This window comes from Adiantum capillus-veneris, chromosome 17 (genome assembly GCF_014529385.1).
Source record: "Adiantum capillus-veneris isolate H3 chromosome 17, ASM1452938v2, whole genome shotgun sequence".
Taxonomy (NCBI): domain Eukaryota; kingdom Viridiplantae; phylum Streptophyta; class Polypodiopsida; order Polypodiales; family Pteridaceae; genus Adiantum; species Adiantum capillus-veneris.
The window spans coordinates 73,372,931-73,388,597 of record NC_140947.1 but is presented as its reverse complement, the minus strand read 5'-3'; the positions used below and the strand labels follow the sequence as shown (position 1 = coordinate 73,388,597).

At 46.1% G+C, this 15,667-nt stretch overlaps 1 protein-coding gene across 1 annotated transcript in view; it reads left to right on the top strand.

Annotated features, from left to right (window-relative positions):
• The window catches only part of LOC147437474 (uncharacterized), a 111,236-nt gene that overhangs the window by 52,687 nt on the left and 42,882 nt on the right, over nucleotides 1–15,667 (top strand). The window lies entirely within an intron of this gene.

The window sequence follows — 15,667 nt, the reverse complement described above, 5'->3', positions numbered from 1 at the left end:
AAACAAGTAGGCATATGGCAGATCATCATTGAGGCCAATAGGAGCCTCATCATTTGTAAGTCTAGACAAATGATCTGCTCGTTTCTTGTGAGTGGTTCCATCCTTGACTACTACAATAAAGTCAAATTCTAGTAAGATGATGAACCAACTTACTATTCTACCAGTATTTCATGGCTTATTAACCAAGTACAAAAGTGCTTGGTGATCCACAAAAAATGTGAATTTATTTGCCAACAGATAATGCCTGAACTTTTTCACGGTGCATAAATCATCCCAAGGCCTTCACGCTCGGTTGTGGTATAATTCTTTTCAGTTGTATTCAATTGAAGAAGGGCATAGAAAATAGGAAAGTCTATGTTGCCCTCACCAGTTTGTATGAGTATGCATCCAATCACAAACAGGAAAGTCCATGTTGCCCTCGCTAGATTGCATGAGTTTGCATCCAATCGCAAAATTGCTTGCATCAATACGCACATGGAAAATCTTATTCCAATCTGGTGCCTTTAGGATTCGTACAGAGATCAAAGCCTCCTTAAGCTTTTGAAAGTCTTTATTACACTCCTGTTAGGAGTATGGAGTGGCTCTAGGGATGTGTTTAGGTATGTGTGTTTAGCTTGGGTGCATGTCTGGGGGACAATGCACATGTGATTTATGCCTGACCTTAGTCTATATAGGCTGATATATTATGCAAAGTCACCATATTTTGACACTCAGAGCCATCATTCAGGAGGGTAGATCGCATGGGAGACGGATCTATTGTAGCTTTGTGGATTTCCGCAAAGCATTTGACATAGTGCCCAGAGCTATGTTGATGCGCAAATTATAGCATATGGGAGTACCCATAGAGCTCATTTGGGGGGTCATGGCATTATACAAGTCAGTAGTGGGCCTGTACGCACCTCAGAGGGTCTATCCACACCGATTCACTCCACTATTGGGGTGAAACAAGGTTGCGCGCTCTCTCCTACTCTATTTGGTATGTATGTGGATGAGGTTTCTTACTACATTGAGAGAGATGGTGATAGAGGTGCATAGCTGGCAGGGACATGGATTCCACTATTGTTATATGCTGATGATATTGTGTTGGTCTCCAAATCTCCGGAGGGGATGCAACCTCACTTGGATGCTTTGAATAGGTTTGCTCAGGAAAGTAGTTTGTCCGTCAACCTTGGTAAAACCAAGGTCATGGTATTGAATACCACCCCACAGTGGATCAGGAGGTCAGCGCCAGCATTCACATACGGCCAGGAGACAGTGGAGTATACAGATGCGTACACTTCCTTCTGAGATGTTTTTAGTGGCCAGAATTTTCATTGAGGGCAGCAGAGACTAGACCATGCAACATTGGGTAGATTGAAAAGGATGTGTTCACAGGTTCAGTTTCAGGAGCCTCAGATGAAGCTCTCGCTCTTTGACACTCTGGTGGCTTCTGCATTGCTTTATGGAGCTGAGATTTGGGGTACTTCATTGGATCATCACGGGAGGATAGGCCACAGTGATGGATGGGGGGACATGGAGAAGCCTCTGGTCTCTATGATCTCGCGGCTCGATAGAGCCAAGGCTTCAGTACCACGTGCTATTGTCCGAGCAGAGCTAGCTGCCCCCCCACTAGTGGTTGAGGCGCTCACTAGATCTGTCTCCTTCATACACCGCATGTGGGAACTTCCCAGAGACAGATATGCCCGCCTTGCACTTGAGTCCTCTCGACACTTAGCCATGCAGGGAGATACAACATGCTGGTATGGGGAGATGACATAATGGTTTCAGGCGCATGGGTTAAGCATAGACAGATTGCCTACCTTCCAGTACTCACTGGATGTACCCTCTCTCACTAGATTTGGTCCTATTTGGACAAGTTAAGCATTATTCACGTGCGATCAAACAGGCAAAACAAGCACATTCGATCATAAAATGGTTGCACAATTTGAAAACGTGCACGACTAGGCCATGAAATCAAATGCACATGAATTAATGACTTTGTTGATAACTCAACTTGCTCAATGGATACGTACTCCCGTACAAATCATAGATTAAAATTTGGGCCATAATTGCTCAACTTGCACGTGAACAAGAGTCAAAACCACATTTACAGGTCAAATTGGGCAAATAGTGCATCAATGTAGTTGCAATATTAGTATGAGAATGCTTATGGAGCTAGAATTTACCTAGACTCCCTAGGTCGGTATGCTGTATGCATAGAATCACATTCTGTTCAACTGATTGACGCTGACGAAGGAAATTTGGAATGGCGGCCTCTACACCAAAACAAACTCCATTGCACCACAAGAGAAATGAGATGAGGGCACCACCTAGTCTTGCAAGCATGGACTAGGACCGCTACGCAAAGAGAGAGAGAGAGAGAGAGAGAGAGAGAGAGAGAGAGAGAGAGAGAGAGAGCTATCACTATGAATGAAGCATTAACCTCAATGTGTGTACAAGGAATGAATAACTTCAAGCACTCCCAACACAAATAGCATATAGATTACTAAATAACAACTCAAGATTTAGCCAAAATCACCTCAAGCACTCTCACACACGCATAAAAGATCTCTCTTAATTAACATAAGTAAGAGAAGGGGAGATTACTAGCATAAAACAATTTGCACTCTAGAATGTGCAAAGAATAGAGTGAATGAATGAACTTTTTGGCCTCATGATGAGTGATACAAAGACTCAATGAGGCTGAGGAAGACTTGAAATTACAAAGGGGGGGGGGCTCTTTATATAGGCAAGAGAGTGATTAGGAGTGAGGTTAAGATCCAAGTGCAATTTGTACAAATGAAGCTTGATTAGGGACATTCCACCAATGAAGAAGCTCCTTCCAAGTGAATTGTTGACCAATTTGCAACTAATTGGCTCCATCATCACTTGTGTTGTCTTCACTCCTTCCTCCATAGCTTGAGTCCAAGAGCTTCCTTATTTTAAAATGTAAAGAATCTACATAAAATCAATGAATATCTAGTAATAATAGAAAGGGGTTGAATGAAAACTTATGAATTACAACAAGATTAAGCATGATTTGAGAGGTGATTAAAAGAGGAATTTGTGATGGTTTTATGAGCTTCAGAGAGAGGAGGAAGGAGGGGAGGGTGAGGAGAATAATGGCTGATTTTTAGAGAAGGACTCAATGTGGAAAAGGAAGGGTGTGTGTGTAAAGGTAGAGGGAGTGGTCTCCACCACAGTTGAAAAAACTGGCGTCCACCATTTTCGCCATATTTCCTAGAGCGTAGCTGCAAAAATTATTAAAAAAATATGGTCAGAATCTCCAGCTCATAAGCTACAACTTGGACGAAGACAACTTTTCTTGGATCGGAGTGGACGTATTTTTTTAAAATCCAAAAAAATCATGTGTCTGTTTCCTTCCTTCACCAAGTCTTCCACCTGGGTCCCATCTGTTTGAATCATCATATAGCTCCAAAGCAATGATGATATGAGCCCCGCATGACCCTTGAATCATGGGTGCATAGCTCCACAAACACATCATATCTTTTCTTTTCAAATTTACATATTTTCCATTCCTTTTACCACTAGGTTTTACCTTTCACCTCCTGTGAACTAGTCAAGGAAAAATTCCCATCTAATCATTTTTTTGAATTTTTCCAAGAGATTGTTCCCACTCATTCTTTTATTGTAAACCTCTAAAAGCAAGGAAAACCAACAAAATATAGGAAACAAAAATTTGTGATAGGCTCAGATCATAGCCCCCCCAAACCTGGTTAGAGGTATTTATGCCTCTAGCCTACTTTTTTTGATCTTGGGCTGACCTTATTCTGATGTGATAAGGCATTAGACACTATCTATTTGTCCTGGTCTTGTGCACTTTACCATCAATGTCTTGAAGTCTGTAAGAGGCATTTTTGAACTTTTTGGTGACCAAGAACGGCCCTTCCCATCGAAAAAGAAACTTTCCATCCTTACGAGTGTCGAAGCGATTGTCATATCGAAGCAATAGAGATCCCTTTTTGATGTCTTTAGATACTAGCTTTTTGTTGAACTTTTCTCTACGCTTCTCTGCTTCTTGAGAGTAGTGCTTGATGGCTTCTTCATGATCCAATTGCAGCCTCTCTAGATCCATGATCCTTTGATGTACTTTCTCCTTTTCAGAGCCTACCTGGCTACCCAATATTCGAAGACTTGTTAACTTCACTTCAATGGTCAAAAGCGCCTCCTTTCCATAAAGCAAATGAAAGGGTGTGTACCATAATGCGGTATCCGAACCTATCACATATTTTTTGTTTACTATATTTTGTTGGTTTTTCATGCTTCTAGAGGTTGACAATAAAAGAAAGAGTGAGAACAACTTCTTGGAAAAATTCAAAAAATGACTTGATGGGAAATTTTTTCCTTGACTAGTTCACAGGAGGTGAAAGGTAAAACCTAGTGGTAAAAGGAATGGAAAATATGTAAATTTGAATAGAAAAGATATGATGTGTTTGTGGAGCCATGCACCCATGATTCAAGGGTTATGTGGGGCTCATATCATCATTGCTTTGGAGCTATATGATGATTCAAACAGATGGGACCCAGGTGGAAGACTTGGTGAAGGAAGGAAACAGACACATGATTTTTTTGGATTTTAAAAAAATACGTCCACTCCGATCCAAGAAAAGTTGTCTTCGTCCAAGTTGTAGCTTATGAGCTGGAGATTCTGACCATATTTTTTTAATAATTTTTGCAGCTACGCTCTAGGAAATATGGCGAAAATGGTGGACGCCAGTTTTTTCAACTGTGGTGGAGACCACTCCCTCTACCTTTACACACACACCCTTCCTTTTCCACATTGAGTCCTTCTCTAAAAATCAGCCATTATTCTCCTCACCCTCCCCTCCTTCCTCCTCTCTCTGAAGCTCATAAAACCATCACAAATTCCTCTTTTAATCACCTCTCAAATCATGCTTAATCTTGTTGTAATTCATAAGTTTTCATTCAACCCCTTTCTATTATTACTAGATATTCATTGATTTTATGTAGATTCTTTACATTTTAAAATAAGGAAGCTCTTGGACTCAAGCTATGGAGGAAGGAGTGAAGACAACACAAGTGATGATGGAGCCAATTAGTTGCAAATTGGTCAACAATTCACTTGGAAGGAGCTTCTTCATTGGTGGAATGTCCCTAATCAAGCTTCATTTGTACAAATTGCACTTGGATCTTAATCTCACTCCTAATCACTCTCTTGCCTATATAAAGAGCCCCCCCCCCCCCTTTGTAATTTCAAGTCTTCCTCAGCCTCATTGAGTCTTTGTATCACTCATCATGAGGCCAAAAAGTTCATTCATTCACTCTATTCTTTGCACATTCTAGAGTGCAAATTGTTTTATGCTAGTAATCTCCCCTTCTCTTACTTATGTTAATTAAGAGAGATCTTTTATGCGTGTGTGAGAGTGCTTGAGGTGATTTTGGCTAAATCTTGAGTTGTTATTTAGTAATCTATATGCTATTTGTGTTGGGAGTGCTTGAAGTTATTCATTCCTTGTACACACATTGAGGTTAATGCTTCATTCATAGTGATAACTCTCGCTCTCTCTCTCTCTCTCTCTCTCTCTCTCTCTCTCTTTGCGTAGCGGTCCTAGTCCATGCTTGCAAGACTAGGTGGTGCCCTTATCTCATTTCCCTTGTGACGCAATGGAGTTTGTTTTGGTGTAGAGGCCGCCATTCCAAATTTCTTTCGTCATAAATTTGTGCCTCCCCACGGAGGAGTTCTCAAGCATCGCTCTGCCAATCCTATAAAGGAAGGTCCATCACATTCTCCAAGACTTCCACTATGGTCTTCCCAAGAAGCTCAAGAGAAGAAGCGTCTTTATTGATAAACGGCACGTATGCGGGTAAAGAGAGTTGACTACATACACCCTTCTTTGCTTCAAGAAGCCTCGACTTCAGGTGGTGAAAGCTGTAGCGCGGATAATGCGTTGTGCTCTCTACAGCGTGGGTGCCTCTCAGTTGAATGTGCGTGACAATCTCACTCAAACAAATGGAAACTCTCTCAAACAGAATGAAACACACGAACAATGGATAACAACAGAGACACAACAGTGGACCAGAACAAGTGGACTCGACTCGCTCAAAGAACCATGCACAGACTTTGGCGTGGCAGCACACTCAGCTCCAGCCCAGGACTCACAGGTACAAATGGGGTGTCGAGGCTCACATGTGCAGGGATGGTGAAGGAGTGCTTTGTGTAAGACTCGCCCTCTAGACGATGAACCGACCATCTATATAAGATAATCATAATGACCCAACGGCTACTACTCATAGATACAATCATAAAGAGCCACCAACGGCTCATAAATGTCGTCCAGCTAAGTGTGACCTGGCCACATGTCTACTAGGCCACGATCCGTATCCCTGCTAGGTGTCATGCCCAGAGTGTCCGTCCAGTGTAAACAGACCTGACCAACTGTACTAACTGTAACTGTGTCCTGTGAAAGTGACATTGTAGCCTGCTACAAGTTGCCCGCCACAAGATTGGTCACCGTCTCGGTGAGCCAAAACTGAATGAAAGTTCAAAAGTAACTATATGTACGATGATAGGTGGGACAAGAGCACAGTCCTGTCACCCGAGGGAAAGTGTCGTCGCCACTGTTGCTCCATAAGTATCCGGATCGGGAGGAGCCATTAGATCGCTTGTGTAACTCTGCGGTTGCTGTACTGTGCTCTGCATAACCTGGCTTCGTGTGTTTGTAGCAGCCATCTGCTGCACAACGGATGGAAGCATCTGCCCAAAAGTGAACTCCGGACGCCTAGTAACACAACCTTGGAGGTGTGCACCAGCAAGACCGTCACAACAAGGAACACTCTGGCTCTGCATGTGTGGGATCTGGACCCGAGACCCCTGCTTAGTAAAGTATTGGAACTGGGGCTATGGGTAGTGTCCCATGAAGTGCTGAGAGGGCTGAGAGGGAGCTGCTGGGTAGTGTCCAATGAACTGTTGAGAGGGTTGAGAGGGACCTGCTGGCGCTGCAAAGCCTGTTGGATTCTGGACCTGTATCCCTGGCCCAGTCCATATATATCCCACAGGAGCCTGGGTAGGCATGTTACCATACATAAGCATTTCTTGAAATCCCTGCACTTGTGCTTTTAGGTCATCAATAATCCTCGACTTTATCTTCAATGCCTGCTGTAGTGCAAAAATCGTTGCATCTCGATCTGCGATGGCACTTTCGGCAACTCGTAGAGATCCCTCCATAGCTGCGTATGTGGCGGAGTGATACTGGTGGGTTGTAGCTAGCTGCTCCGCGCCTAGCTCGATGGTGGCAATAGCAGCTCTGGAGTCCTGAAGTAACTTCTCTGAAAGTTGAAATAGAGAAGTGGAGTCGGTGCTACCTGAAGATCCCTCAGATGGATGTGATGTTGGAGGGCGCACAGGTGGCACAGCCGGCGAGCTAGAAGTAGGTACAGTTGGTGTAGTAGGTGCCTCGGAGATTGGTGTTGTAGGTGGAGCAAGAGATATGTTGACCGGTGTGTGAGTGAAGATGGGAGAAGAAGGAAGAGGATCCTGTATGGCTGAAGTGACCATCCTGTCCTGAGAAGCGGCAGTAGACACTGGTGCCGGCACAGCAGAACCAGGGGTAGAAGTAGATGTGTGACGCTGAAGATGTACCTTAGTCTGGTGGCTCTCAGAAACTGGCAAGGAGAGTAGAGACTTCACTGTATCCTTCACCACTTTCGCCTTGATCTTCTTTTTCTTGGTGACTGTGGGGTCAACCTTCATGCTCACGGTTTTCCTTTTCCCTCTCGAGGTTCCTTGCTCTTCATCCACTTCATTGATGTTAATAGGTATGTTTATGACCCATGCCAAGAGAGATGCCGCAAAACATTTAAAACTTAACTGCACAGACTGCACTTGGGCCCGAAATCTTTTAGCCCTAGACTGCAAAGAGCTGAAGTGAATTTGGTTGTATCCACATGGGATAGTGTGGATTAAATAGTATAGCCCATCGCAGTGGGAGAATGTAGTGAGAAGATCAGTTTTTTCTTTGTCTTCTTTGGCATCTCGAGCCAGAAAGTAATACTTGAAAATTGCGAGAAGCCGCCTGTTTGGCTCATAATTTGGGTGATTCGAACTCAATAGCTCTTGACATGCTTGAATTGTCGCATCCTTGGACAACAAAGAGAAAGTGCGAGTAGTAGACTTCAGAGCAGGAAAGTTGGTCATACCCATGGCATGGCCAATCCTTGTAGCTGTGAGCTTGTGGCCCCGGACCTTTGGAAAGTCTTTCAATAGTTGATGTATCAGCTCTGCTGGAACCGTATCAGGTAAATTTGCATCAACCAATGCTGTGAGGCTTAGAGTCCGTAGCTGAGCAGTCGAAAGCACCTCACCGAGAGATGGTCGAGGTTGCTGCATATGAAAATTTAATGAGAATGCTGTGCGATTTTTCGAAGAAGCAAGTCTCTTGATTTCATGAGTGATGATTGGCTGCTTGTCTCTTTTCTGAGCCACTTTTGAATGTTCCTCCTAATCACTGGAAGCACCTAACTCGGAATTTATATCTGAATCATCAGATGCTGCTGAGTCTGCTTTGTAGCTCTCATCACTTGGGTCACTGGAGGTAAAGTCATCTATGTCATGGCTGCTCTACTGCTTGCAGATATTTCCTCTGCTTCGCTCTCTGATTCTGCAACCAGAGCTTTCCTCTTCTTCAACTCTACCTTTTTCTTGCTACTTCCTTCTGGCTGTTTCTCCTGTTGCTTGCTACCTCCTTCCATGGTGAGGTCGGGTGGATGACAAACAGGGAGCAGTTGAGTGGACCAAGTGATGAAAAGCACCACGATCAGATGTAGGCCAAGGCGGAGTATAGAACCGATTTGGATTTGGCAGCCTCTGGATAGAAGGGGACCTGGGGTGATTTATTGTGAATCTGGGCGAGTGGGTGGGTAGAGGGTAGGGGCGAGAGGGGTGCTGAGAGGGTAGTTCGAGGGTAGGGGCGAAATGGACAGAAGGGGACCTGGGGTGATTTATTGTGAGTCTCGGCAAGTGGGTGGGTAGAGGGTAGGGGCGAGAGGGGTGCTGAGAGGGTAGGGGTGATGGATAGAGGTAGGGGCGAGAGGTAGAGGGTAAGGGCGAGAGAGGGGGTGCTGGGAGAGGGTAGGGGCGAGGGGTATAGGGTAGGGGCGAGAGGGGGTGCTGGGAGAGGGTACTGGGAGAGGGTAGGGGCGAGAGGTATAGGTAGGGGCGAGGGGTATAGGGTAGGGGCGAGAGGGGTGCTGGGAGAGGGTAGGGGCGAGAGGCGGTGCTGGGAGAGGGTAGGGGCGAGAGTTAGAGGGTAGGGGCGAGAGAGGGGGTGCTGGGTAGGGGCGAGGGGTAGAGGGTAGGCGAGAGGTAGGGAAAATTGAATAGGGGCGAATTTTGAAGGAATTACGAAATTTACAAGGGGCTGAGGCGAATCCAGGCAGAGGAGTGAGAATTTCACAGGCCCAAATTCTGGCAGCCTTGCAACCGGCAGCTATGAAAAAGGACGAATTGGAGGGAAGGGAGCCGAAGTTGGAGAGAGCAGAGGAGGGCGAATTTAAGAGATAGGGGAGGGAGACTTATTGGACAAATTGGATGATTGGCAGCCAATGCTGAAGATGAAAATTTGAGCTGTGCCCCTCCGGTCAGGATACCATACATCACTTTGCACACCTTTCAGAGAGGCATACACGCATGTCTCCTGGAAATTTGCCCATTGTGACCACAGTGGAAACAATGCTCAACCATTTTCGAAAAAGGCCAAGCAAGGCCAAGACTAAGAACTTACTTACCAAATCTTTACGGACAAACTACTTATATGTGGCAGACCTTGAGAGGAGTTAGTACCCTTAAAGAAAAGATCACCAAAGAGGCTAGGAGATTTACTGGATAACACTGATGATAGAACAATTAGAGAAAGAGTGATTGAATTGTAAGAAGTTGAAGACAATACCCAATTAGCGAGACTGAGTGGGAAATGATACTTCAGACTGAAAGATGGAAACTTCTTCAAACCTAGCAAAGATTGAGACATAGCAAAACCTTCCGTTCTCTTGGTAGAAAGGTAGTTGGGATGTGAGAGATGGGATATTGAACCAACATATGGCGAAATGCTGCAGATTGCTTACTCAGAGTAATAGCACTTGATTCTGGAGCCATTTACCAGAGGTAGTGGGACACCTTCTAGAGTGACTAACTGGACTGTCCCCTGTGGTAAAATCTCGTCCACCACGAATGGTCCTTGCCAAGCTAGAACCAGCTTCTTTGCTTTTTTTAAAAATATTTTGCCTGATAGAGTAGCATCAATGTGCCTTGCGTTATTTTCGGCTTTCTGAGGTGGCGATCATGCCACGCTTTGCGACGAAGTTGCTCTGCTTGCAGAGCATGAGAAGCTAAAAGGCGGCTTTCATCGAATAAGGTAAGACGGGATATAGAAGCAGCTTCCATGCCCCAACTTGCACGCAGACTGCCCACCATAGGGGATCCGGAGTTGAACTCAAATGGAGCTATGGCTTCCAAACCGAAAGCGAGTTGAAAAGGGGTGTGATTCGTTGTTGCTTTGAAAGATGTGCGGTATGCCCAAAGAGTGCCGTGCACAGCCTGAGTCCACGATGTTGGATGGTGATGACATGCTTTCCTCAGGAGTGCGATCAGAACCTTGTTGGTGCTCTCGGCTTGCCCATTGGCTGTAGGGTAATAAGAGCACGACTTGCGATGAAAAATCTTGTAATTGGCCTGTAAAGTTGAGATCATGTCATTGACAAAATGACTGCCCCTATCACTGGTGATCTCTAAGGGATATCCAAATCTGCATAAAATATTTTCATATAAAAATTTGGCTACTGTATTGCCAGTGCAATCTACTGTCGCTAGTACCTCCGCCCACTTTGTTGCATAGTATGTAGCCACTAGCAGATATTTGTGATTACCTGGTTGAGCCGGGGGATATATTGGACCCACAAAGTCCAAGCCCCATCTCTCAAAAGGTAGCCATCCCATCGAGACCTGCAGAGGACGGTTGGATAGCTTACTTGGCTTCGGCCCACAGGGCTGGCACACATCGCAAACCTTAGAATATGCTATTGCATCCTTAAAAACGTAGGGCCACTATAGACCACTCTGCAGAATCTTCTGGGCAGTGATGTGACCAGGGTAATGCCCACCAGTGGGACCATTGTGGGCATCCTCCTGAATATGCTCCACCTCATGAGGCGAGACACAACGCTTCAGAACACCATCTGGTCCCGATTTGTAGAGCTGACCCCCAATCAGAGTGAAAGGCCTAGACTTCAACAACAATCTCCTCTTTTGTAGTGGAGATGCCTTCTCTGGGTACAACCCAGTAGATAGAAATGTAGGACCTCGCCGTACCATTCCGGTGTTGTATCGATTTTAAAAAGACTGCTATCTAGAAAGTCATCCGCGATCTCGGTAGCTTCTTCACCTGTGTCAATGCGAGAGAGGTGGTCAGCCATTACATGACGCTTACCAGGACGGAGTACCACTTCAAAATCAAACTCTTGGAATAGGAGGAGCCATCGCCATACTCGACCTGCAACCTGTGGCTTATTAAGCAGATAGCGCAAGGCATGGTGATCAGTAATAATTGTGAAGTGGACCCCTAGCAAATAGTGACGAAATTTTTGCAGAGCATACACTATAGCGAAACCTTCCCTCTCTGTGGTGCTATAGTTGCGCTCTGCTTTGGTGAGCAGGCGACTTGCATAATGTACAGGGCGATCCAAGTTGAACTCTTTGCTAGGCTGAGTCAGCACGGTACCCACAGCCAGCAGACTGGCATGTGTATGCACATGAAAAGTTAGGGCCCAATCCGAGGCAACTAGAATAGGCGCTTCAGTGAGGCGTTTTTTGAGGTATGCAAATGCTTCGGCCTCAGGTGTTGACCACTGGAAGGGAACAGTAGCACTGGTGAGCCAGGTCAATGGTTGAGCCACTTGTGCATACATACGTATAAACCTGCGATGATAGCTGGTGTGGCCCACAAAGCTCTGAATATGGAGGAGGTAACTTCAAGATGGCCACTATCTTCTCTAGGTCAGGTGCCAAACCTTGAGCAGTCACCACATGGCCCAACAGTGTGCCCTCTGTGACCACAAAATGACACTTGTTCGGATTGAGCTTCAAACGTGCCTCTCTGCACCTGAGGAAGACTGCAGAGAGCTGAGCAAGATGTTCCTTTAGATTTTCTACTGGGGTCGAACATTGAGCACCCGAGAAGGTGGAAAAGTCGTCCATGAATATGCGAAGGTGATCAGTAAGCAGAGGACAAAAGATAAGGTATACTATGCGATTGAAAGAAGGCGGTGCATTTCTAAGCCCGAAAGACATTCTAGTGTAGATGAAAATACCCCAGGGAGTCACAAAAGCTGTTTTGATTTGGTCGTCAGGATGTATTCCTAACTGATTGTAGTCGCTCAACCCGTCCATAAAACTATATAGTACATGGCCAGCGACATCTTCGAGGACTCTCTCAGTGAAAGGCGTCGGAAATCCATTCGGGATTGTGACCTTATTCAGAGCCCGGTAGTGGACGCAAACTCGAATTTTGTTGGACTGCTTCTTTGGGGTAATAACCATAGGGGACAACCATTCTGAGTGCTCTACTGGTACAATAATACCTGCTTCTTGCATTTTTTCCAACTGGATTTTGATTGCTTCTGCATACTTGGGATTCAGTTTGTAAGCCCGTCCTCTGACCGGCGTAGCCCCCTCAACCAGAGGAATTGTGTGGACTCCTAGCTCTGCTAGGATTCCTTCCAAATCGTGGTAAGACCAGGCAAACACATCCTTGAAAGAGCGCACGAAAGATATTACCAGGTCGAGTAGAGCAGGGTGATCCCATAACCAAGTGGCTAACAAGATGGGTTGATGGTTGTCAGGGCCGCCTAGGTTGACCTCTCTGACTGGGTGAGGCGGTGCAGTGGGCGAGGCTGCGTCAGGGAGAGAAGACCGTGCCGGATCCAAACCTCCTTCGAGACGAATTTGTTGCATTGGAGAGCCAGGAGTGTATCCACATGGCGTCGTTTCCCCAGTCGTGAAGTGATTTCGTATGTCGCAACCATGGCCTACCAATCAGCAAGGGATAACCTCCCTCTACCTGGGGAAGATTAACTACCACAAAATCAAAGTTGAAAGTGAAATCTTGTACCTTCAGAGGCACCTTGTCGACTATGCCCAGTGGGTAGACTGTTCTCTGATCGGCCAATGTAACAATGAAAGCAGCAGGTCAGGTAGGCTTTAGACCTAAGGCCATCATAGTGAATTCGGGCATCAAATTGATTCCAGATCCACCATCAACGATGACGTCGGATAGCTGGTGCCCAAGAATAGATACAGTGAGGTGAGGACTTTTATAATCGGTGAGGGGAGCAGATGGATAGGAAATCAAATAAGACTCTGAGGGCTGTACGGGGAGGTGCCCGCCACTAGGCCCAGCCCTTGGGTACAGAGACTGAATGACTGACAGGGTGTCACTTCTAAGTGTTGTGTCGAGCTTTAGCATGTCGTATAGTGACACCCGCTGAAAAGTATTTTTCAAGATGGCTTCTGCTGTGGGCTTGGCGCCTTCAATCTGGGCTCCCTTTGGGACCTTAATCTGTTCCAAGTCAGCCACTGCTTCGAAGAAGGCTCCATCAATGTCAGATAACAGGGAAGTTGGTCTGCTCTGAGCAATTTTGAAGGACTCGTCCTTTGGGTCAAATAGACCAGCTTAAGAAAGTGGGGATTGGCGAGGTGGACCTGTGGGAAGACTAAGACCGAGAGCGGCCCTTTGTGCCCGAGTAAGGACACCAGCAGGCTCCTCCACTTGCAGTGGCTTAACCACATGAGTAGCAGGTGATGGTTAAGGCACGGTGTTCACAGTAATCAAGTTTATCTTCGGGAAGGTGAATTCTTGTTGGTTCTGAGTCGAGCTTGTAGACGTGGATGCCCTTTGAGTGATCCTTCAAATCAGGACAATGACGACAAGGAGGGGACCCCTCAGGTAAAGGACACTTGCTCTAATAATGCCCATATTCTCCGCATCTGTAGCAGAGTATGGGCCGATTGGAAGGACGAAACGGGGGACGAGGTGGTTGCTGCATAGAGTTGGAGGCTGAAGTGTAGAAGCTCTGAGGGGTTGAGGTGGTATTAACATTATAAAAACTTTGAGTTGGAGAAGTACTTGACATACCTTGGATAGGAGGGGTATTGAGCAAAGGTGGCATGTAGTTGGGATGGCTGTAGTAGGAAACCATGTTGGATGCTGGTGCTAACCCTTGTTGGAGAGTAGGACCAAGACTTTGCTGTATTTTCTGCAATCCCTTTATATAGTAGCAATCCTTATCTTCATGATGCGATTTTTCGCAGAAGTGGCAATAACAGCGAAGGGGACAGTCCTGTGGAGGGTGTCCTGGAGAGCGGCATGAACTACACCATACCATAGCCTTAGTCTCCTGCTGAGCCTTGAGCTCTTCTAACTCTCTTTTAAGTTGATCATAAGCCTCTTGATGTGGAGGCTTCTCCTGTCTGAGAGAGACGGATCTCTCTTCGTGAAGGGCCCGCTGTAACTTTAGGGATTCCAATTCCCTTCTTAAAGAAGTCAAGGGGTCTGATGGATTGTCCACGACTGTCCACGAGTACAGGGGCAGTATCTAACTGAGCAGAGTGAGTGAACTGCCTTCTTGCTCCCTCTATTCTAGTAGCAGTAGCAACAAAGTCCTCCAGATTGGCTTCAGGACGGAGACTTTCTCTGAGCTTTTGTTGAGAAGTCTTTGACAGAGCCTTCTCTACCCACTTCTTCACCATGAATTCCCCTGGTTGCTGAGGCAGCTTGGCGACCAGGGACTTTGTTATGGTCATGAGCTCTGCAAATGTCTCCTTGGGCTGGAGCAACATGTTGGCAAACTCATCTAGAATCTTGTCTTGATAATCCCCTGGTCGGAAAGCTTCACAGAACTGCTGTCTTAACATGGTCCAAGTAGTAAAGTGGTTTTCAGCAAACTGACTGTACCATTTATCTGCAAGACCATCCAAGGTGGAGGGGAAGAGCACCAAGTATGCGTCTTCTCTGTTGAGGCCATGACCTCTGCAAAGAGAGACAAACCTCCGAGCATGGTCGTCTGCATCTTTTGCGGAGAGACCTTTAAAGGTAGGGAACTTGATGTTCACCTTTGCTAGAACACTTGTGAGCTCCTCCATGGCCTCTTGCTCCTAAGTCTGTTGCTCACTAGCTTGCTGTAACAAGATGGGGGAGAGCCTTACCGGAGAAGGTGACCTGGAGGATGTAGAACCGGTCAAAGGAATGGAGGTAGCCGTATGAGTAGGTATGGGTGATGGGGTTAATATGCTTCTACTGGGCACCAAGGGTTGATGCCGTCTGTGGTAGTACTTCAGAGGACTCAGTAGTGCACTTTGACGCTCCAATGACCTCCTTGTATGTGTCATGCAGTAACCGCCAACCCCACCAAGCTTTGGGCCAGAAGACCTTCACTTGGGCAAGACAACCTTCACTTGGCTGAACATTGGTCTAGACTCTACTAGACCAGGGCGAGTGACTAGACCACGTGGCCTGGACCAGGACGAGGAGGGACTAGACCATGACGAGGACTGGGTGGACCAGGGCGAGAGAGGACCAGACCAACAAGGCGAGAGACTAGACCAGCTAGATTAAGCTGTCAAGGGTGAAACTGGACCAGAGACCAACAGGCTGCACAG